Below are 23,424 nucleotides of genomic sequence, written 5' to 3' on the forward strand. Positions count from 1 at the left end.
AAAATTGTTTTGTCAGATCATCTCATTGTCCTCTGGATTGAAGTAGGGAGATTTAATAAACATTTGTAATATGATGAGAAAAATTTGTCTAATATGTCAACATGCTAGGCAGTATACAAAATTATAAAAAATAAGGACTTGAACTAAGATGTTATACAATTGTTTCAATGTTTCGATGATTTTAAAATTTTGGGAAGAGTGGTCATGAGAAAATAACATGGAATATACTATGATGCCTTGATAAGTCAGTGGAACAGTGCTTTCCTATCATGTGGGAACCCTGGGTTGGACCCCAGTCCCAGAGACTGCCCCACCTGGGAATCCATCCTGTCTGCAGTCACCAACAGTGTTGCTGTTGCCAAGAGGCACTTGCTGACAGCAACCTGGTATGGCTGTTCCCTGGGAGATTCTATCAGAAACTTACCAATGCAGATGTGGATGCTTGGAGCCAACCATCAGACTGAACTCAGGGACCCCTGCAGGGCAGCTGGCACATGGCCTGGAGGAGCAGAGCAGGATTGCAATGCCATAGGAAGAATAACATTGGCTGGTCTGACCACCCAGTACTCCCAGGGACTAGACCACTAACCAAATGGTGTACAGAGAGGGATTCATGGCTCCAGATACATAAGTAGCAGAGGATGACCTGGTCTGACATCAGTGGAAGGAGGCCCCTGGTGGAGGTTTGGTGCCCCAGCATAGGGGAACGCTGGAGCAGTGGGGCAGGAGTCAGTGGGTAGGTGAGGGAGCACCCTTACAGAGGCAAAGGGGAGAAAGGAGAGGGCAGATGTCGGATGTGGGGTTTGTGGAGGGGTAACCAGGAAGTGGGATATTATTTGAGATTTAAATGAATGGAATGATTAATGAAAGAAAAGAAAATGTAAAATAAAAAAGAAAGAAACATGAGATACTTAGGATATTTAGAATAAACATTACAATGCCATGTCTGCATTGCAACCAGATATGGGGGCAGGGAAATTAGCATTTGAACAATACAAGATTAATCTTTATGAAATGCATAGTTATATTCTGCCTACAGTACTGAAATGTAACATTTATATATGACATCTGAAAAAAATAAGCCAAAATCATAGTAAGTTGAAAATAGGACCCTGGAGGAATCTGCAGTTAGAAAGAATGAACTGCTTGTACAAATGTTGCTAAAAGTGTATAAGGCTTTAAAATCATAGGGGGAATAAACTTGGAGGTCCATTTCGCCACAGAACAAATGGAGACTACTAAAAATATTTTGAATCAAAAGAACAATGATTTGTAATCTTTCTTAACAAAGTGACTAATATAATAATAATAATTACAGCTTAATCAGTGACATTGTACAAGCACATGAAAACAACACCTTCCATACAATTTTAAATATATACAATTATATCACTATACAATTTTATCACTCAATTAAAATAATTCTATTTTACACACATGGTGAGAATATGTTGTTAGATAGTTCTTGGTCATGTAATTTTAAATATATATTTTAAATGCCAGTGGCAAATCAGCCATGATTACATGTATGTATATTCATCATATAGGTCTATATTTGTACTAACCAGTATTTATTTTGAAAAGCATGTGAACCTATATTGACTTTTAGTCAACTAATTCTAATTCTAATAATAATAGCAAAAGTCCGAGGGCAAGGCATAAACCCAATCAAAAAATAAATACAGCAAACTAAGGAATATGAGTTTGAGCAAAATAGTTTTTCACAGGAAGAGGAGCTTTTCTTCTTTTTTTCCTTTTTCTTCTTTTTTTTTCCTTTTTCTTCTTTTTCCTTCTTTCTTTCTTCTTCTTCTTCTTTTCTTCTTCCTTCTTCTTGTTCTTCTTTCTTCTTCTTCTTCCTCCTCCTCCTCCTCCTCCTCCTCCTCCTCCCTCCTCTTCTTTCTTCATCTTCCTTTCTCCTCCTTCCCTCCTCCTATTTTTTCCTCCTCCTCCTCCTATTTTCTCCCTTCTTTGATTTTTCATGAAATAGAGAGAGGCAAAATATCTATAGAGGAAAGTCAACAGAACTTTTATGTCTAGATCTTGTTTGTGGGACTTATGAAGTATGCTTAGAACTTCAATTATATAAGGGAGCTGCAAACTCTCAGCCATACAGTGGCTGTTCTCTTAGACTCAGGCCAACTTTACTTCTCCCGGCCACTGTCTTTAGTCACATCCATTGACTTGACATCTTCATGTTTTTGACACTCAACTGGAATAAATTTTAACTTTCACAGTGTCATGCAATGTCCTTTGGAAAGGTAGAGACACCATCTGCTACAGAGTTCCTGGCTCAGGTACTTTCTGTGACCCTGCCAATCCTGCATCTTTGCTTTAAGGCCCAGAACCATGTGGACGTTACTTAAGACACTGACACTTGGTTCTGTTAGCCTGATCCACTTGGATGACATATCAGCTTTTGTCTGTAAAGCCTAGAAGAAATACGTCTACATCTTGCTGTAATAATATATCTGGACAACATCAACTTTATAAGAGAAATGGTTTATTTTGGCTACCATTTCAGTTTGCCATCCATTGTTGTAGGGAAGCCAAAGCAGGGGCTTAAAGAAGTTAGTCACACCAACATCAAGATTAGAGAGAACATGAACGTATGTGTGCCTTCAATCACTTCATTTTTAGTGTTTTAAAATAGTCCAAGAAACAACCCTAGAGGATTTGCAACATCTTTTACAAATTTTGGAACCAGTTTAGAGGAAATTTTAGAGAGGAATGCACAGTTAATTTTTTTTATCTAGCTGTATGTGTCTCAAGTGATACATTTTATTTGAATGTGTAGCAGAATGAAAACATTAGTCTTCATTTGAATATGGCTTTCAGCTCTAAAAAATAGGCCCCATCACTGATGAGGAATCAGAAATATGTATCTACCATTTCTAAAGGCTAGTGTTAAATTTAGTTTGGCCCTGAACAAATACAGGATCATAAGCATTGTGAAAATGTCCTCATCACTGGATATAGAAAGGTAAAACATACCTTCAATAATCTTTATCACATTTTGTGTTATAAATCTTGAGTTTTATCAATGTACCTGAAATGGTTTAAATGTCATTAGATACCAATAACTACACACACTGAATAGCTACACAGTGTTGCCACTAGATTGGTTCCCATTTTTGGCATGAAAGATCTGTTATATTAGCTCAAATCACAATGTGAAAGCCTTAATTTGATTTCTGAATTAATTCTATTGGAAAGCATTTAGAACATGATCTTTTATTCCAAAGAAGGCAAACTGCAATTAAAATTCCACACTGAAAGACGCAAAGCTCATAATGTCACTGTGGACAAGCACCATTCTACCTTTCTTGCAAAAACTGCATGATATTTTTTGTTCTTTGCTCTGAACTCTAAGCCTTGCTATTATTCCCTCACTGATGGCTGTACTCCAATTACTGGCAAGTAAGTGGATTCTGCTCTATAATTGTGTAACTTTTGTGAAACTAGGCCACTAGTAATCCTTCAACTAAAAATGAAATACGGAACTGTTATTTTGAAGAGGAAAAATAGATCTTGATATTGTAGAAAAGGGTAAAGAATTTCAGATAAAAAAATGAAGTTTCCATATGGGTGTAGTGGCAGTTATAAGGGCAGCAAGACCTGCAAGTTTCAATTCCTGTTCTGCAGTATAGTGTTGATGGACATGATGTGAGTTACTATATCCTAAAGAATAAAATATATTGAAATGCATGCAAGTTATTTATGGGGGAAGTAACTGGTTGTAAAATAAAGCTACTGATAAGACAGGCTAAACTCCAAAGAGAAGACAGCTTCCGATGGTACAAAGTGGAACTTGTGGGTTATAGATAAAGACCCCCATTTGTAATGATTTATAATATTTAGGGGTAGACACCTATTGTACTGGGTTTATTATAGAAAGCACATTTCATGTATTTCTTTTATTTTGGACAATATCAGCCATTTTTAAAAGATTTATTTATTATAAATATACACTGTAGTCATAGACACAACAGAAGAGGGCACTGATCCCATTACAGTAGTTGTGGTTACCATGTGGTTGCCGGATTGAACTCTGAACTTGAAGAGCAAACTAGTGTTCTTAATCACTGAGCCACCCCAGCCTCGGCTTTTTAATCCCCCTTGGTTTCTATTTTTTCCTCCTCCCATTATAATTTCTATTCCCTCAGCATCTTTCATTTCTATACCCATAAATGCAGATGCTTTTCTATATCTGTTAGATCTAACAGCCACTGATGAGAGCAGTCACGTGAAATTTATCTTTCAGCCTATGCCTCACTGTATGTGATATGATGCTCACTATTTGTACCATTGTCAGCAAATTATAACATTCCACTCTTCTTTGTAACTGTAAGATCACAAGATTCTAATACATTCATCTCTTGATAAACATGTAGGTTGGTTTTATTCCCTAACTATTGGGAAGAGTGGAACAATAAATGTGGGCATGCATATATTTAGTTGCCTGACACTCATTTTTGTTTATTATCAGAGATGGTTGTACGGCTAATTCTATTTTCAATTTTGTGAGAAAAAATTATTTATTTATACAATGGATGGGCCAATTTACATCTTAACTATGTACAAACATGTAAAAATATACTACATAGTCTGACCTTTACAGACTCAGTTAGAAAAATTATGTCTTATTGCCAAAAAATCCAGCACAATTGCATTTTAATTTATACAAAGGTCGAAGAGGTTAAGTGTTTGCCAAGTTCCAATTAACATACTTAGCAATTATAGCAGTCTTCCCACATGGCTTATGTAACTCCAGCTTCTGACACACTGTTTACTGTAGTTAAAGATTATGTATCAACTTTTTTGTGACTCAATTTATAGATGAAAAATGCTTGTCAATCAAATACTGAACTAAATTTTAGGAACTTTTATGAGATGTGATGTGGCTAATGGTTAACAATGATGTGTTATTTGTAAAATCTCATTGTCATATTATTGTTTTTATTTGCATGGCAGATTTAAACCTTATATAAATAATTCAACTCACATGGTAACTCATAAATAAATATACGTCTTTGACCCTCTTCTTCCTCCTTTTCCATCTTCCCCTTTTCACTCTCCCCTTATCTCTTTCCTCTCTCTTCTCTTTTCTCCCTCTTCCTCTTCTCTTCCTCTCCCTTTATCTTCTATGCCTTCTTCAGAGTCAGTTTACCTATTATTACATATTATTCATTTTTTGTCCATTCCTTTTAATCTGTTTGATTGGGAACATAGTTAAGTTTGTCATACTCTACTACATTTTAATATATTTATGTTAAGAAAAAAAATCCCTGCCCTAAAATATTCTACAGTTGTTTTCTCACACTTTAAAGAAACATTTTATAATATAGAAAAGGAATAGGGTAAATCTTCCTTATTTAGAATAGCATTTTTTTATTTCATTAAGAAGGGGGGAATGCTAGGAAGGTGAGAGGGGAGTGGGTGGGTGGGTGTAAGATCACCCACTTAGAGGCAAAAAAAAAGACAGGATGGGATGGGGGGTTTGTGGAGGGGAGACCAGTAAGAGAAAAACATATGAAATATAAATAAACAAAATAACCAATAAAAAAAGAAATCCTTCCACTTGCTAATTTTATTTTGTATCAACATGCCTATTAATTAACAATGTGTACTGAGAATACATGCTTACAAATGACATATTTTGATATATGCAAGAGAATTGTATGATTAAATAACAACTATTTTTAGCTCAGTCAACGTAAGGTCATATCATACTAAAATATGTTTCGAGGCTTGCATTCTCAAAGTATATGTCTTAACTAACAAATATATTGATACAAATTAAATTAATAATGGTTTCACATCAAATATTTAAGAATCTCTTACATTATTTTCTCAAGGGCTACAACTTTGATAAATAATAGATTGAAGGCAAACTTCATTTTATTAAAATGGTATTTTATTTATTTGAAAGTACCATAAGTTTTTGCTTTTCTTCATCATATCTACTCATCTCTCACCCCCTCCAATTCTTGTCAATATTTCTCATTTCTTTTACCCTCCTCTTTCTCATCTCTCTCTATGTGTCCAGTTCATCTGCCTCTCCTGTCTCTCTTCTGTCTCTGCAACCTTTAGTAGGTTCTTTCTGTATTCTCAGCTAGGAGAGTAAAACCTGCCTACATATTGAAAAATTCTGTCTTGTTCTTGTGTTCTTATGCCAGTATCCATGGATACTGTGAGAGATCGTGTTTGCAACATCCTGTCATTTCCTGGGAACAACATCTAACTACACCCTTCCCCATTCTTTTGTTCTTTCATTTTTCTTGCCTTAAGTTTCATGATATTTTCTCGGCCTCTGAGATAGGGTATGATATTGATGTCACTTCGTTCATGGCATCTTCTCAATCATCCATCTTTTCAGTATATTGAACAGCAATAAATAACTTCATTAAAGAACTTCAGTGATAAGTTTCTTTGAACATGCCTGAAAAAAAAGGAGATATATAAATATGAACAAAATAATTTTTTAATCTATTTTTTTAAAACCTGGCAGAAATTCTGAAATTTTAAATGCATTCCGAAAAAAAGCTAAGATAAATCGACATAAATGAAGACATATTCTTATTTTAAGCTAACTTTTGTCTCATAAGTTCTTTTTTAATTATTAAGAAAGTCATTTATTGATTTTACATTCTAATTACAGCTTCCCCTCCCTCCTATCTTCCCATTCCTTCCTTCTCCCCTCCCTTATCCCATTCATCCCTCCTTTTCTCCATCTCAGTAAAGGAGAGGTATCCCTTGAATTACAGCCAGCCTTGGCATGTTAAGATGCAGTAAGAATATGCTCATCTTCTCCTATTGAGACTATTTTAGGCAGTCCAGTTAAGCGAAAGGGGTCCAAAGGTAAACAGTACAGTCAAATACTGCCTGCTCCCACTGTTAAGTGTACCACACGAAACCCCAACTGCACATCACTTACCTGTATGTTGAGGGCCTAGGTTTATCCTATTGATACTCTCTGGTTGATGGTTCAGTCTCTATGATCCCTTATGGACCCAGGTTATTTGATTCTGGAGGTTATCCTGTGATGTATGTAAATAGATTTTTTTAAAGTAGTAGTTTTCTTTCTTTCTTTCTTTTTTCTTTTTCTTTTTCTTTTTTAAAGCAAACTTGGCTAGTTCCCAAATAAATGAGACAGAGACTATGAGAATTTACTTGATATGTTTCATAAAACATTCGCTGAGTTGTTATTAACCTGTGTTCTTCCTCTATGTTACTCTGGCTACCTCTCAGCCAAAATCCCCATAATACTTCAGGTCTTTCTCCATGGAGTCCTTTGGATCCCTCTTTGGGCTGAGGTGTTTCTTTTCTCCCTTTCACCTCCCCCAAACCCCAAGTGGGCTGGCAGAAATCTCAAGTTATTTTCTCAGTTAGTGTCTGGTTAGTTTTTATTAACAAACAGGAGAACAAATTGGGAGGGATGTTTTTAAAAACTTGTGAAGGGAGAATCTTAGAATAAGATTACATGTCCAGATTGCAAATAGATATGATGGAGGAGGGGCATAAAAATTATCATTTGCATGATATAAGAATAACCTTCACACAGTGCACAAAAATATGCCTACTGGTGTCCTTGATCCTTCTGATTCCACCAGTCCATCCTTCCCCTCTCCAAAAGGATTCCCAAGCTCAACCTAATGTTTGCCTGTGGGTCTCTGCATTACTTTCCATTATTCACATCTCTTATGACACTTATACTCCAGTCTGCAAGTATGCTATAACCTTATTAGTATGTCAGGGGTGGACTCTCTATCTTGAGGGGGGTCTCAAGCTGATATAGTTATTAGTTTGCCATTTCCTGAATTTCTGCTCCATCTTTTCACCTGCACCTATTTTTTCTTTTATTGGATATTTTCATTTACATTTTAATATTTCCTTTCCCAGTTTCCCATAATAAGCCCCCTATGCCACCCTCCTCCCCTTCTTCTGGAGGGTTTTCCCTCCTCCCTACATTCCCCTACACTGGGGGTGTCCAACCTCGACAGGACCAAGGACTTCACCTTCCAAACTGGTGCCAAACAAGGACATCCTCTGCTACGTATGGGTCAGTCCCTGTATAGTCTTAGGGTAGTAGTTTATTTAGTACCTGAGAGATCTGGTTGGTTGGCATTGTTGTTCTTAAGGGATTGCAAGCCCCATCGGCTCTTTCAAATCTTTCTATAATTTCTCCAATGGGGATTCTGTTCTCAGTTCAATGGTTTGCTGCTAGTATTCACTTCTGTATTTGACATGCTCTGTCTGTGCCTCTCAGGAGACATCAATATCCAGCTCTTGTCAGCAGGCACTTCTTAGCTTCATCAACCTTAAACAGTTTTGGTGGCTGTATATACATATATAACTCTAATGCTTTTGGCAAAATGGAAATTTTTACAATATTAATCCTGCCAATCCATGAGCATGGGAAGTTTTTCCATCTTCTGATATCTTCTTCAATTTCTTTCTTCAGAGACTTGAAGTTCTTGTCATATAGATCTTTCACTTGTTTGGTCAGAATCACACCAAGGTATTTTATGTTATTTGAAACTATTGTAAAGGGTGTCATTTCACTAATTTCTCTCTCAGCCTGTTTATCCTTTGAGTAGTGAAAGACTTGAGTTAACTTTATACCCAGACACTTTGCTGAAGTGTCACTTAAGTATACTATCATATCATCTGCAAATAGTGGTATTTTAACTTTGTCCTTTTCAATTTATATTCCTTTGACCTCCTTTTGTTGTCTGATTTGTGTAGCTAGGACTTGGAGTACTATAGTGAATAAGTAGAGAGAGAGAAGGCAGCCTTTTTAGTCCCTGATTTTAGTGCGATTGCTTCAAGTTTCTCTGATTTAGTTTGATGTTAGCTACTGGTTTGCTGTATATTGCTTTTACTATTTTTAGATATGGGCCTTGAATCCTGATCTTTCTAGGACTTTTATCATGAAGGGTTATTGAATTTTGTTAAATGCTTTCTCAGAATCCAATGAAATGATTATGTGTTTTCCCCCCCCTTAGGGTTTGTTTATATAGTGGATTATGTTGATGGATTTCTGTATATTAAACCATCCCTGAATCCCTGGGATGAAGCCTACTTGATCATGATAGATGATTGTTTTGATGTGTTCTTGGATTTGGTGTGTGAGAATCTTATTGAGTATTTTTGCGTCAATATTCATACAGGAAATTGGTCTGAAGTTCTCTTTCTTTGTTGGCTCTTTGTGTGGTTTAGGTAAAAGCATAATTGTGGCTTCATAGAAGGAATTGGATAGTGCTTGGTCCATTTCTATTTTGTGGAATAGTTTGGATAGTATTAATATGTACCTCTTATAGGCAGAGCAAACTGGATCTAAGATTTTGTAACTGGGTTGGTGTCCCAGTCCCTTCAGTGAAAATCTTGCCTGGTTATAGGAGATGGCCATTTCAGTTTCTGTATTCCTTATTGCTAGATGTATTAGCTAGGGACACACTCACTGATCCCTGATAGTTTCTGTTGTTTAGGTTTTACCTTATCCCAGAAATGCCCCTCCCATTCAAATTGCCTCCCCCAGGACTATCTTTCTCCATCCTATCCAATGTGATACCTCATGTTTCCATACACCTCCCCTCTCCAGCTCAGTATTTTCTATTTCCCCCTTCTCAGTGAGATTCAAGCATTTCCCCTGGGGCCTTGCTTGTCACTTAGCTTGGTTGGGTTTGTGTATTGTAGCATATTTATAATGTATGTTATGACTAATATCCACTTGTAAGTGATTACATTTAATGTCTGTCACTCTGTCACTCGTTTCAACACTGAATGTACAAGTTTCCACTCTGAGCAACAATGGAGGAGCGCTCCACTTACTCCACGCCCTTGCCATCATGTGCTGTCCCTTGAATTTTTTATCTTAGTCATTCTGACAGGTGTAAGAGGGAATATCAGAGCTGTTTTGATTTGCATTTTCCCGACGAGTAGGAGGTTGAACATTTCTTTAAGTGGTTCTTGGCCATTTGAGATTTACCTGCTTAGAATTCTCTATTTAGATATGAATCCCATTTTGTAATTGGGTTATTTGGTTTGTTGATGTCTAGTTTCTTGTGTTCTTCAAAATTATTTTCTAGAAATTAAATATAATTAAGAACTTCTAAAATTATATACTTGAATAAATAATTATGAGAAGATATTTTACAACTACAAGCTATACTTAAATAAATTAGTCTTATCCAGAAGAATCCAGAAGGGATGCATAGATAAAAAAGAATAATGCAAGCATATTTTAAAAGATAGAATAAAAGAGTAATCCAGTTGCATGTAAGTGGAAATATACCCTTTCAAATAAAGTAATGCCTAGAAGATAAAATGCTCTGAAAAAATGTAAGAGAAGGAAATTAAATTCAAAATACTCATTTTAATATACTGAAATGCCCAGTTAATTTTTTATTTTATTTATAGATTCTTTGAGATTCTCATAGAACTATCGGATGCATTTTGATCCTCATTCTCCATCTTCGAATATCTCCCACAGTTCCGTTACCATATCACACTTGTTACTTTATGTCTTAGTCAATTTTTAAATTAAATAAATCCAATCAGTGATTATGCTTCAGAAAATATGTTTACTTATATTGCATGTGTATGTATGTTATATTGATATGTTATGATTTTCACAACTACTGTTATGCTTACTGTCAGACAGAACATGACAAAATACTATTTTTATATTTATCTGTATTGCAAATTAAAACATATGCAGTTGCAACTGTTCATCTTCTCTAGAGTTTGTCCAGATAAATGGATCACAATATTTTTATTAGGTACCAGAAATAAATTAGAACTTTTAATTTCAAAAGCCAATTATAATAAAAAAGCATAAGAGGATAATTTAATTTCCATACTTTTCAGTTTACATTTCTGCTTCAGTTATAATCAGCACTTTTAGGTTTGCCATCTGTGTTTCATGTGGAGAAGCACAATCTCAAAAGAAATATGAAGTTATCAAAACAGACAGCTAATTAAGTTTAAGTTCATACTCTAAAATTCATAAAATATCAGCAATAAAATTAGACATTACAGCCACATGCACATTGAAATAAAATGCTGGAGAAAAAAAATACTGGTAAATATATCTAAATTTAAGTTAACTTTTTAATTTATATTTTGGTATTGCTTTTTATCCTTTCTGGATATTCAAACTTTTTATTTATTTTAATGCATGAGATTATTTGCAGGAGACAGTGCACATGTATGTGCCTTGGACTACTTTTGGTAGTCCTTGCTGGGCAGTGTTTTCTTGTTTGCTGCTGTACTGAAAGAACTTGTGCTTTCATAGGCTTCTACTTCCTCTGTCTTCTGTCTCACATTTTTATTCGACATTTTATTTCTATTTCTATTTATTTATTTATTATTGGATTTTTAAAAATTTGCATTTCAAATGTTATCCCCATTCCTGGTTTCTCTTCAATAAACCCCCGATGCCATCCCCATCCCCCTTCCTCTAGGAGGGTGCTTCCCCTCAACCGCCTATCCCTTCCCACCTCCCCGCCATGACATTCCCCTACACTGGGGAATCAAGCCTTCACAGGGCCAAGGACATCTCCTCCCTTGATGCTTAACAAGGCTATTCTCTGCTACATATAATGCTGGAGCTATGGGTCGCTCCATGTAAACTGTTCAAATTACAAATACTGCCTACCATTTAACTTTTTCAGGGTTTAGAACTCAGGTTGTCAGATGTATACAACAATTTTTTTTTTTACCAGATATGGTATCTCCTCGGTCCTGCTTTTGTTGGTTTTGAGTATACATATATTATTCTAGTATTTTTGAAATAATAAGATATACTAAGCTATGTAATTTATGATTAGATTACCTTGAACCCTAGAAATTTATCTAAGGCTTTAGGAATGAGTATAGAGTAGGTGTTTAGATTCTTGAGCTTGGATCCTTGGACTCAATCATAAGTGCAACAAAATATTTGGATATTGATGATATAGCTCAGATGCCCAGCAATCACCTAAATATTGCTCTCGTAAAACATGTCTATAATAACAATGCTTCTCTGGCAAGATGGAGGTCAGTGACATGAGAAACCCTGGAAGCTCATGATCCAGCTAACATGGTATAAAGAGGAAACAATTAGAGATCCCATCTTTTACAAGGGTTTAAAAGATTATCGGAGACACCCTCCTAGTCCTATTCCAAGCTTTTTCTGCTGCCTATGGTCTGTTAAAGAAAAATTAATTCATCTTAAATTACTATTGTAAAATTAATGAGTATTAAATTAATTTAATGAATATGTATTCCTAAATGACAGTTAATGCTGAGAAAAGGGAGCATCTTTCTAAATTAGTTCTCAGTTCCCTTTTAAATCCAATGTGGGGTCAGGAGACACACATAAGCAGTGCATAACTTATTTCTATATTGCTAAGCATACATTATGCCACACACAAATGCACCCAAAATGTTGAATTTACATACGATAAATAGTCAGCTGTTAGAAGATTTTTTTTATAATTTAAGGGATATTTTATGTTCTCTTCTTATTTATTTATGATAAGAGTAGCAAATTTAGTGTTTAATACTTGCAAGAGATATATATTGCTTAAAATACTCCTTTCTCCCCCAAAAGGTTTGACCTTGATCAATTAATAATTCTCTAGTGATATTTCAAACATTAGACATCATTTACTGTGTAGATAAAATTTATGTAAGTGAATTATAAAATCAGATGAACTTTATCCTTGCTCTCACAGTACTCATAAATATCTTGATACCTAGGATGGTGCTACTAAGTAGCAGGGCATTAATTCACATTGTAATATAAAACTGGGTGACTGGACTCAGAATAACATAACAAATTTAGATGGTACCATTGTCAGTTATAAGATTTTAAAATAAATTATGACTATATCTGTGCTAAATTTGCATGTTTACAATTTCTATGGTTGAGTTCTTTCAGGACATGTTTGAATATTCAAAATAATCTAATGTAAGCTATGTTTCTTAGCAGGATAGGGTCTTGTTTGCAAAGACTGTTTATTTTCGAAATGTGTTAATATAAACAGAGTATTGTACATGGTTAAAGATTCTGGTTAAAATTCTACAATACTCTAGTCACTTTCTGATAACAAAACTATACATGAACAATTGTCAATATAGTCCAAATATGGGAAATTTAGTAGTAAAGGATTATCTAGCTTTAAAAGAGAGTCTTGTATTGTTTGTGTTATTTCCTTTTATACAAAAAGCATTTACTGACTGCCTTAATGAGAATGATTTTAAACAGTTCCTGTCTAAAGTAGTGGCTCACTTCTGAGAATAATCTTAACTGTTAATTGGATTTCTTTGACCAGCCGGCATTTTCATCATCTGCACATTTAATAACTGAATCAAAGGCTTGACAATTACAATAATGTCATGGAGAGAGGCTGCTAATTCCAGGTGACAAGTCAGAAAGCATTTTATGTGCTATTTTTCCCTTGTTGATATATTTATATCTTGAATCATTACATTCTGCCACCAGAAAACAGTTGTGGCTTTTTCATGCATCCCTAATGAAGACAATTAAAATATGTGATATATATTATATGAATGGGATCTCTTTTTAATTCTTTATTGTTTGCTGCCATGGTGATCATTTATAGTAAATGAGCCTTGAAGTAAAACCAGCTTGATGTTCTGTTTTTAATTTATCTCTTTAGGTGATGCTGACTGTTGTTAAGGGTTCAAATGAGAACTTGTCTTATGAGTGGTAATTAAATGAGGTTTGTAAATAGAAATATTTCAAGTAGCTTACTGCACAGAGAGTTTTCAGAAGTAAAACTGTAATTGACCTAAGAAAAATATATAATTTTCTATCCCTATATAATAAATTAATTATAATATACTTGGATTTTTGTTCATAAGTCATAGATCATGCTGATACGTTTGCACAAGTTATTTACTTAAATTAACAGAGGAAGGCATATTTAGAGACCAAAGTCATTGACCTTGGCTTTTGACACTTGATAAGGAAGGCGCAGGAAGTGTAACAGTAGTAAGATTCTCAGCAATTTCTTTGCTGCCAGTTGGTTACAAATCTGATCAATTTTTTCAGGAAAGTCAGATAGTTAGATTTCTATGTAAATATTTTTCTCATTTTATGGGTTAGTCATTAGTGAGACTAAAGGTATTCTGTGAATAACATTGAAAGGTGAAGGAAAACAAGTGTTGACCTATCATTGATATTGTGTAGTTCTTTGTAATTTTCCTGTTTGGAATTTTAAAATAGATTTCAAGAACAATTCTCTTTTTTTATTATACTTTAATATTATTGTAAATCCAGTCTTTATCCTCTTCCTGGTCTGACCTCTGACTGTTCCACATCCCACCCCACCCCTCTTTGCAAAAGAAGATGTCCCCACCTTCCCATCCCCACACCACCAGACCTCTGTATTCCCTAGGCCCTGCAATCTTTGAGGGTTAAGTGAATTTTCTCACACTAAGTCAAGGCCCAGCTGCCCTCTGCTGTATGTGTGTTGGGGGCCTTATTGGTCAGCTGGTGTATTCTGTGTGGTTGGTGGCTCAGTGTGTGAACAGTCTGGGGGTCCCGATTAGGAGCAACTGCTAGTCTTGTTATGGCGTTGCCTTCCTCCGCAGCTTCTTCCAGTTTTTCCCTAATTCAACCACAGGGGTCACCAGCTTCTGTCCATTGGTTGGGTGTAAGTATCTGCATCTGACTCTCTAAGCTGCTTGTTGGACTTTTCAGAGGGAAGTCATGCTAGGCTCCTGTTTGTAAGCACACTGTAGTATCAGTAATAGTGTCAGGCCTTGGAGTTTCCCCTTGAGCTTGATCCCAGTTTGGACGTCTCACTGGACCTCCTTTCCCTCACGCTCTTCTTCATATTTGACCCTGCAGTTCTTTCAGTAAGGAACAATTCTACATCAGAGTTTTTGAATGTGGGATGGCAACCTCATCCCTCCACTGGATGCCTGGTCTTTCTGCTTTAGGTGACTGGACAAGTTCCCTCTGCCAGCTGTAGGGCATTTCATTTAAGATTCCTCCCTTTGACTTGTGCAATTCTCTCATGTCCCAGGTCTCTGGTACATTCTTGAGGGTCCTCCCAACTTCCTTCTTCCTGAAGTTGCCTATTTCCATTCTTTCTGCTGACCCTCAGGGCTTTCACCCCTGTTCCCTCAATACCTGATCCATGTTCCTAGCGGCCTTATCTGTAATAGCCTAAAGCTGGAAACAATCTCGATGTCCCCAAACAGAAGAATGGATACAGAAAATGTGGTTCATTTATACAATGGAATACTAACTACTCAGTTATGAAATACAAGGTCATCATGAGTTTTGCAGGCAAATGGATGGAACTAAAAAATATCATCCTGAGTGAGGTAACTCAGACCCCAAAGGACATGCATGGTATGTACTTACTAATAAGTAGATATTAGCCAATAAAAGTACAGAATATCTCAAGAAGGATCTCAAGAAGGTTAACAAACAGAAGAGCCCAAGTGAGGAGCCTCAATCCCACTTGTGAGGAAGAAGAAAGCAATCATGAGGGGTGGGGTAAAGGAAGGGAGGTACCTGAGTAGAAAGGGGGACAGGGAGGGAAACAGAGCATCAAAACAATTCTTTTTTTTAAAAGATATATAGATTATATATAGATTATATATAGATTATAAGTACATTGCATCTGTCTTCAGGCACACCAGAAGAGGGCATCAGATCTCATTACAGACGGTTGTGAGCCACCATGTGGGTGATTGTCATGATAAGACACCTGGAGGACTGATCTTCATTCACTCCATTCATCTGGAGTCTTTGCTCACCAAGTCCAGACCAAGATTCTAAACATCTATCAACCAAACAGGTAAATCCCATTTCTCAAATCCCAAACAAACAAGATTGGATCTGAAACACACAGTTAAACCAAACTGGTATTCAGCTTTCAGAGTGCAGGAATGCACTACCAGAGGAGAAAGATATTTATTAACCATACCCAGCTGTGAACCGAAATAATAATTGTATTGGCAAAATATGTACATTTGTACCTTAGTCACAGAAATTGGGTTTAAGATCTAATTCATAGATGAAATCTGTGTCTGAAATCACTACTGGAACAAAATACTTCTAGATAGATAAGTAATAGGACATTACTTATGGTAATAAAGACACTATTAAAGCAAAATACAATAACCTGTTTTTATACATATAGATTGGTGGATTCCTCAAGCCCTATCAGAAAAATATCTTTCTTCAGTTTATGGTGATTAATACAGAATTCCACTATTGCTCAATATGCATAGAATATGAGACTGTGCAGAGCGTTAAGTTCTAATTGACACATCCCTCTCACTCTTCCTAAAGTACAAGGTTTATTGTTGAAGAGAGACCATAAAGAGTATAATAATCAAAGTGGGTGGACAACTAAATCAAAATAGTGTTTGATGAACAATATAAAGGTTATGGACCAAGGGATATAACACTGGCTATGAGAGTCAACTCAAGACTGTCACAGGGTCAAGCCCAAGAAGGCATGGAAGCAGATGGGGTCCATGAAGTCCTATTGATGTCTGAGGGACTATTCTAAATTCATAGGTGCAAGAAAACAGAAATAGATGGTTTTCTTTAAGTCCAGTCTATGGTGCGTTAAGATTTCTATGTATGGACCCAATTCAGGATTATATAGCTATATGTCATTTTATACAACATATTTTGTGTGTGTGTGTGTGTGTGTCACATTCCTTTGTGTGTCACGTTTCCGATCGCAAAAGAAAAACAAATTAAGTAATAAAATAAGAAATATTTATTACAACTCAAAATATGTTAGGAAAAAGCTTTGCCTACACTGATGCAAATGTTTATTTTGATAAGTAAATAACTGGAGCATAAGCTAACAGCTTGGACACAACATTTCCAATAAGGTGATTTCCTTTAGTGAAATAAAATAATTAGATCACATTCACTGAGCCTGTTCTTGCTCAGTTCTAAAGCTGTGCTATGATTGTGAAAGAAAAAAAAAACATTACTATGAAGAAACCTAACTTATTAAACAACAACCCCACTACCTGGATAGGATCCATGTAGTTGGTGATGCCATGTGGATAATGTGTATCCATGCCTTGTGATGAGATCAATTCTTTATTTCAATCTTTTCCTTCTCCTAACAAGACTAGTTATTATAATGATATTTTATAATTTATCTGTTTGTTTGTTTGTTTATTAAGAAATGGCCTCACTGGGTAGGCTGAACCTTGCTTTGTAGACCAGACTGGCCTTGAACTCACATAGGTCCTCATGCCTCTATCTCCAAATTCTAGGATTGAATGTTTTGTGATGACACAACTGGTCAAGAATTGCATTTTAATTCCCAAGTTAAAGAAAACACTTGTTAACTACTACTTCAGATTTCAAAGTCATCAAAAGAGTAAGAGTCTGAAATAGTTATGAGAACCTGGACAAATCTTGAAAGAGGAAAGTTAAAGGTACTATTATTTTCAGGGTGTGGGCATTGAATAAAAATAAGATATTTGGTGAAAACGAAGAAAAAATTAATGAAGTATGAAATTCAGTTTATAATTCATTTCATCAAAAACGTGTTTTCATTTTTACTTTTAAAAATGTGGCATGGAAGTCAGAAAAATCTTTAGGAATTTTTAAGTTAAATATAACAATGTGTTATCTAGAAATACTCAGAAAAGTGTACTTATACTATTGTCATATTATAAATTACATATTTTTTTTCTTTAAGTATAAGTACATAAGTTTCTTACTTCTTTTTTCTTGGCTTTTGTAGGCTATAGTAGGATACTTAGGCTTTTTCATATATGTACATATATGTATGTGTGTGTGTTGTATTTTATTTTCTCATCTGTACTTGTTTGAAACAACAATCATGTCTACTATGTGTATGAGAACATATATGGGCACACTATGAGAAAATGAAGGTTTCCCTGTGTATGCCTGTGAGAAACTGACTATTAACATTGTCTCCTTAAGTTTTTGCCTTCCTTACTTACTGAGACAAAAATATCATACTCTAATACCCAGGATTCAATTATTCATGCAATCAAACTACCATCTTGCTCTTGAAACTTCGACGTCAGCTTTCAGAGTAGGAAAACTACAAGTGGGTCTCCATAACGATGTAACATTTATGTAGGTACAACAAAATTGAACACTGATCTATATACTGTGAGACATTCATTGGGCTCGTCTATACATATATTAAATCATTACTCTGAATTTCATAAAAAATGTACATTCATATACAACTTTATTAAAGAAGAAACAATTTAATATTAAAAACTAATAAGGAAAATGGAGGATATCTCTGTGTTGAACTAAGTGACCAGGGAGAGATTAATATAATGGGTCTTCCCTTTTCTTCCTTTTATCTATAGAGATAAATTCATTGGATTTGAGAACTGTGTCTTAAAACAATACTGAGCTTTCAATAGTCATATCTATTTTTTTAATGCCTACAATTTTTCTCTCTCATAAGAGAAGACAATTAACTAAATTTCAAATCAGCTCAGTCTTGTAGAGATGGGCAAGTATTCAGCCACATTTTAATTAATTAATTATTTTATTTATTTATATCCCAAATGTTGCACATCCTACAGGTCCCTCCTCCTCCTACAGTACTTCATCCCATAATGCATTCTTTGCCCCTGAGAAGGTGAATCTGTCCCCTGAGTATCCCTCTTCTCAGAGACACCATATCTCAGGGAGTAAGTCCTTTGGTACTTGTGACCTCTGACCAGCTTGTGTATGCTCTTTGGTTGGTGGCTTAGACTGGGAGCTCCCAGGGGTCCAGGTTACTTGACAGTGCTGTTCTTCCTATGGGGTTACCATCCCCATTAATCCCTTCAATCATTCCCCTAAGACTTCCATAGAGTTCCCTGACCTCAGTCCAAAAGTTGGCTATAAGTTTCTGCATCTGTCTCACTTAGCTGCTAGTAGAGCTTCTTTGAGAACAGCAATGCTAGGCTCCTGTCTGCGAGCACAATGTAGCATCAATATGAGTGTCAACATTTGGTGCCTCACCATGGGATGGTTCTGAATTTGGGCTGGTCACTTTTCATCTACTCTTTCAGTCTCTGCTCCATTTTTCATCTTTGCATTTCTTTTAGACAGGAATAATTGTGGGTCAAAAATTGTGAAAGCAGGTTAGTAACCCCACCCCTTCATTGGGGGCTCTGTCTAACGCCTGGAGGTGATCTCTTCAGGTTCTATCTCTCCAGTGTTGGGCATTTCAGTTAAGGTAACCTGCATCTTCACTGACAGACAATAGTAATTTCAAAAATCCTTTTAATACAAGATTTTAGATATCTTAAGCCCCTTTAGTTGACTGTACCACAATGCGTGAATGATTAAATACAGGAGTAAATAAAGCCTAGATTCACATAGTTGTTTCCTCGTTCCCAAATATGGATACCTTATCTCTGAACAGATAAACATAGAGACAAAAGATATGTTATTTTTCTTCCTTAGTATGATTTGATACATAGCAAATATTTATAAACTGGATTTTCTGGAAATCTATGGTCTCATGCTAAAATTGAAATAAAGCTTTTGTCACAGTTGTCCCATAATTTTTGCAAAAAGCTGTAACTCAGGAGAGAAGCAATGTAAAATGTGATCCTATGTATGAGAGTCCTACAGTGTGAACTATACCTTTTGTTTTCTTACCATCTAGAAGTTGATTTTAGTATACCATTTGTCCTACTCTCTTGTATTGGGAATAGGTTTTCTAAACACAAGGATTAGGTTTTCATCCCCGTGAGAGGTTATATTTTTATCACTCATCAATCAAACTCCAAGCCTCATAAACTGCTTGACATAAAACAGCAACTCAATTGATGCATTGCACTTAATGTAATTATTCTTCATATGTACAAATCTATTGGGACTTAGTCAATGTCATGCATACATCCTCCTTTATTTTCAAATATTATGTTCTCCAGCACTCTTCATTGTGTTAAATTTTCCCTTTTACTTTTCAAAAGTAGCAGTATTTTTCTTAAATAATCTTATATTCTCTGTCTTTCCTAACGTTCAGGACTCAATTTTTTTTAACTTATCTGGAATCTTACTGGAACTCCAGTGGAAACTTATGTATTTAAGAAAAATGTCTATACATGTTTCCACAAATTTAGGCTATATTTGAAATCTAGCCATTTATCTTTGTCTCACAGCATTCTGTTTACAAGTTATTTCCTTGTCTATTTAGTAAGTCCTGTTTAAAGATTTTTAGAAATTCTTTCAGAATGCAAAAGTAAGATTTTATGTATCTCTATATTTCATCCTACAGCTTATGACATATTTTAAACTTGTGCTTATCCAATACTTCCAAAATATAACTATAACTGAAAAAAACAACATGGATGAGATATTGACTAGGTAAAATGCTCTAAAAAATTTTGAAGGGTAGCTAAGTATGCTAATTTTTGAAAACTAATTTGTAATGCGTTAGATTTCTTACCATCATAAGCAAATACCTGACACAAACAATGTAAATATTGCAGTTTAGGGTTTTTTCGACATGTCCACAGAGTTTCGTGCATGTTCATTGAATGAGTAATGGCAAACATCATGGTTGCAGAAACTTGTCACAGATGGTATTTCCCACTTCTTAATGGGCAGGATGTACAGAAAAGTGAAAAAGAAAAGTCAAGGGAATGTTTGGGCCAAGGGTTCACTCCTAAAGACATGCTTTGTTCTACAATACCCGACTCCTATATTTAACACCTCTCAATAATGCTATCTTATGATGACTATATAAAGAAAACTAATCACTTTATTAGGTCAGGGCCTCACTGTCTGATGAGGAAAATATCCTCATATACATATCTCAAGATAAGATTAACTAATTGTGTGAGTGTTTCTTAATCTAATATACTTAGAAATAAAACTTAAGTATCATACAGTATTAACAAATCTAAGTGTTCTTTTTCTTACAATGGAAGTAGTACTTGCAATTAAAAAAGGGAAATAAACAGGAAATATACCAAATACATGGAGGAAATAGACAACACTAATATCAGATCTTGAAATATAATTTAAAATTGAAATGTATCATGATGGTGGTCTGGCCATTAGGATACTGAAAAAATATTAACATTTCACTTATGATTTTATATTTAGTCATAGAATATACGTGTACTATTTTTTATAAAATGCATATTTATAAATATATTGATAGCTATCTTGATTTTTAACTTAATTGTAGTTTTGTTTTATTACTGTATTGCTAGGATGATTCCCCAGAGAAACGAACAATGGAATATATACAAATTGTTCTGTCTTATCTTCTTATCCTATTGTCTTTCCTCTTCTTTCTTCCTGGTTTACTTTATTTCACGTTGAGAAAACGCCTCACTCTATAACCCAGGCTTCCCGAGAAGCACACTTGGCAGCCAGTCTGTTCCTAAGCCAGCTCCATCATACCCAGTGTTAACCTTGATGTAAGTATTTTGGAGGGAGGATAGACTAAGCACTACACATAAATGCCCGATCACGGGTTGGGGATTTAGCTCAGTGGTAGAGCGCTTGCCTAGCAATCGCAAGGCCCTGGGTTTTGTCCTCAGCTCTGAGAAAAAAAAAAAAAAGTTTAAATGCCCGATCACTAACTTTGCACTGGGAACAATGAATGCTTCTCTGTCTTGTTTTTTACCATTCTGTTTTGGTATAAGTCTGTAAAATTTGTTTACTTTTACTCGAAGATAAATAATAAGTGGGCACATCTCTTCTGTGCAGTAAATTTAAAAATTGTGCCTTATTTTATCCTAAATTCTAAACATCAGATATCAATTTGATACGAATTATGTTAAAATTATGTATATCTATGTACTATATTTTTCTACCTTGACTTATAATATATAGTCACTTGTATATTGGGTATCTTTCACATTTTAAAATATTTATATTTTATTCTGTTTATATTTTATTGATTTAGTTTTCATTAATTAAAGCTATGGTGTTTAAAACTGTTTTTAAATGTGAAGTTAATACATGACCCAACTACAATGTAAAAACAAGGAAACTATATTTGGATATTCAACAGTTCTTTCTTCATTTTGTCTGATAATGGAAGGCCTGAAACAACAAAGTGCAAACATTATTTCTTAGATAATGTGAAACATTGCATGTTATAAGAATTTTGATGTAGTTGTGGAAAATGAAGTGTAGGCATATTTTCTTTTGTGAAATATTAAGAAATAGAATACATTTTCCTCTGTTTAACATGATGTACTACAATTGGCAAATTAAATAATTGATTTATGCATTCAATATGTATTCTATATCCTAAATTTAATGAATATATTAAAATGTGGTAATAAACAGTGGTTCCTTTGACAACATTTCTCTCAGTAGAAGTTAAATATAATGTGTGCTGTTTGTCTTAAAATCATAGAAAATCTGTATAAAATAATGAGAGCTTTTTCTTACAAAGTTTGAAATATGTGATATATTTTCTTCCTCTGAAAAACTATTTTTCCTGTTTGGAAGTAAACATAAACATTGCTCCAAAGTTCTAACGAAATGAATACATTATTTCATGTGTCCTGAAATGAATAATATGTGAACTTAATAGGTTTAGGTATTCGAACACTTGCTCCTTAGTTGAGAGACTGGGACATTATGAAACCTTTAAGAGGTGGAACCTTTCTGGAAAAGATGAATAACTGGAGGAGGGAAATGAGAGTTCATAGCCTGAACCTCCTTCCAATCTACTCTGCTTTCTGCGTGTGATTGAAAATGCCAACTCTCAGTGTTCTGACCTGTTGCCATGCCTCTGCACCATTATGAACTGCCCCTCTGAAACCAAAACCATATGGCAAAATATAATATTTCTTCCACAGGCCACTCCTCATCAAGATATTTTTTTCACAGATGCAGAAAGGTTACAGGAATATGATCATTTCAGGCCTCACATTACTAAATAGCATGTCGAATAATGCTACTAAAATAGTTTTATTTAAAATTATTCATTTCTTTGAAAATTTCAAACATGTATACAATGTATTTTGACCATATTTATCTTCATTTCCTTACCTATTACTCCATAATTTCCTCATCCCATCTCATGGTCTATGCCTTATTTCAACTTACTTTCTTTTTTTAAAAATATACATCGCTTATAATGAGGGCATTTCTTACAGGGGAAAGGCCAGTTACAACATTTCACCATTCCTAAGATAATGTTGACTTGAGTTCTGTAACTTTTGAGGCTTTGTAATAAGTGATGTAAGCATAAAAATGATCGTGTGTTACAGAGAAGAGGAACAGCAACTTTAGAAACAAAATTACCAGTTTCTATCACTTGCTCATTATTGGAACTCAGAAATTTGTTTAAAATCCTAGCTTCAGGTTGCCAAGAAATACATAAGCAGTATTAACTGGTCTCTGAGTATCATTAAAACTGGGAGTATGAATTTGAGAGAGGGAAGTAGGTAAGCCTGGGA

Source organism: Rattus rattus, chromosome 10 (assembly GCF_011064425.1).
Source record: "Rattus rattus isolate New Zealand chromosome 10, Rrattus_CSIRO_v1, whole genome shotgun sequence".
Classification (NCBI taxonomy): Eukaryota; Metazoa; Chordata; class Mammalia; order Rodentia; family Muridae; genus Rattus; species Rattus rattus.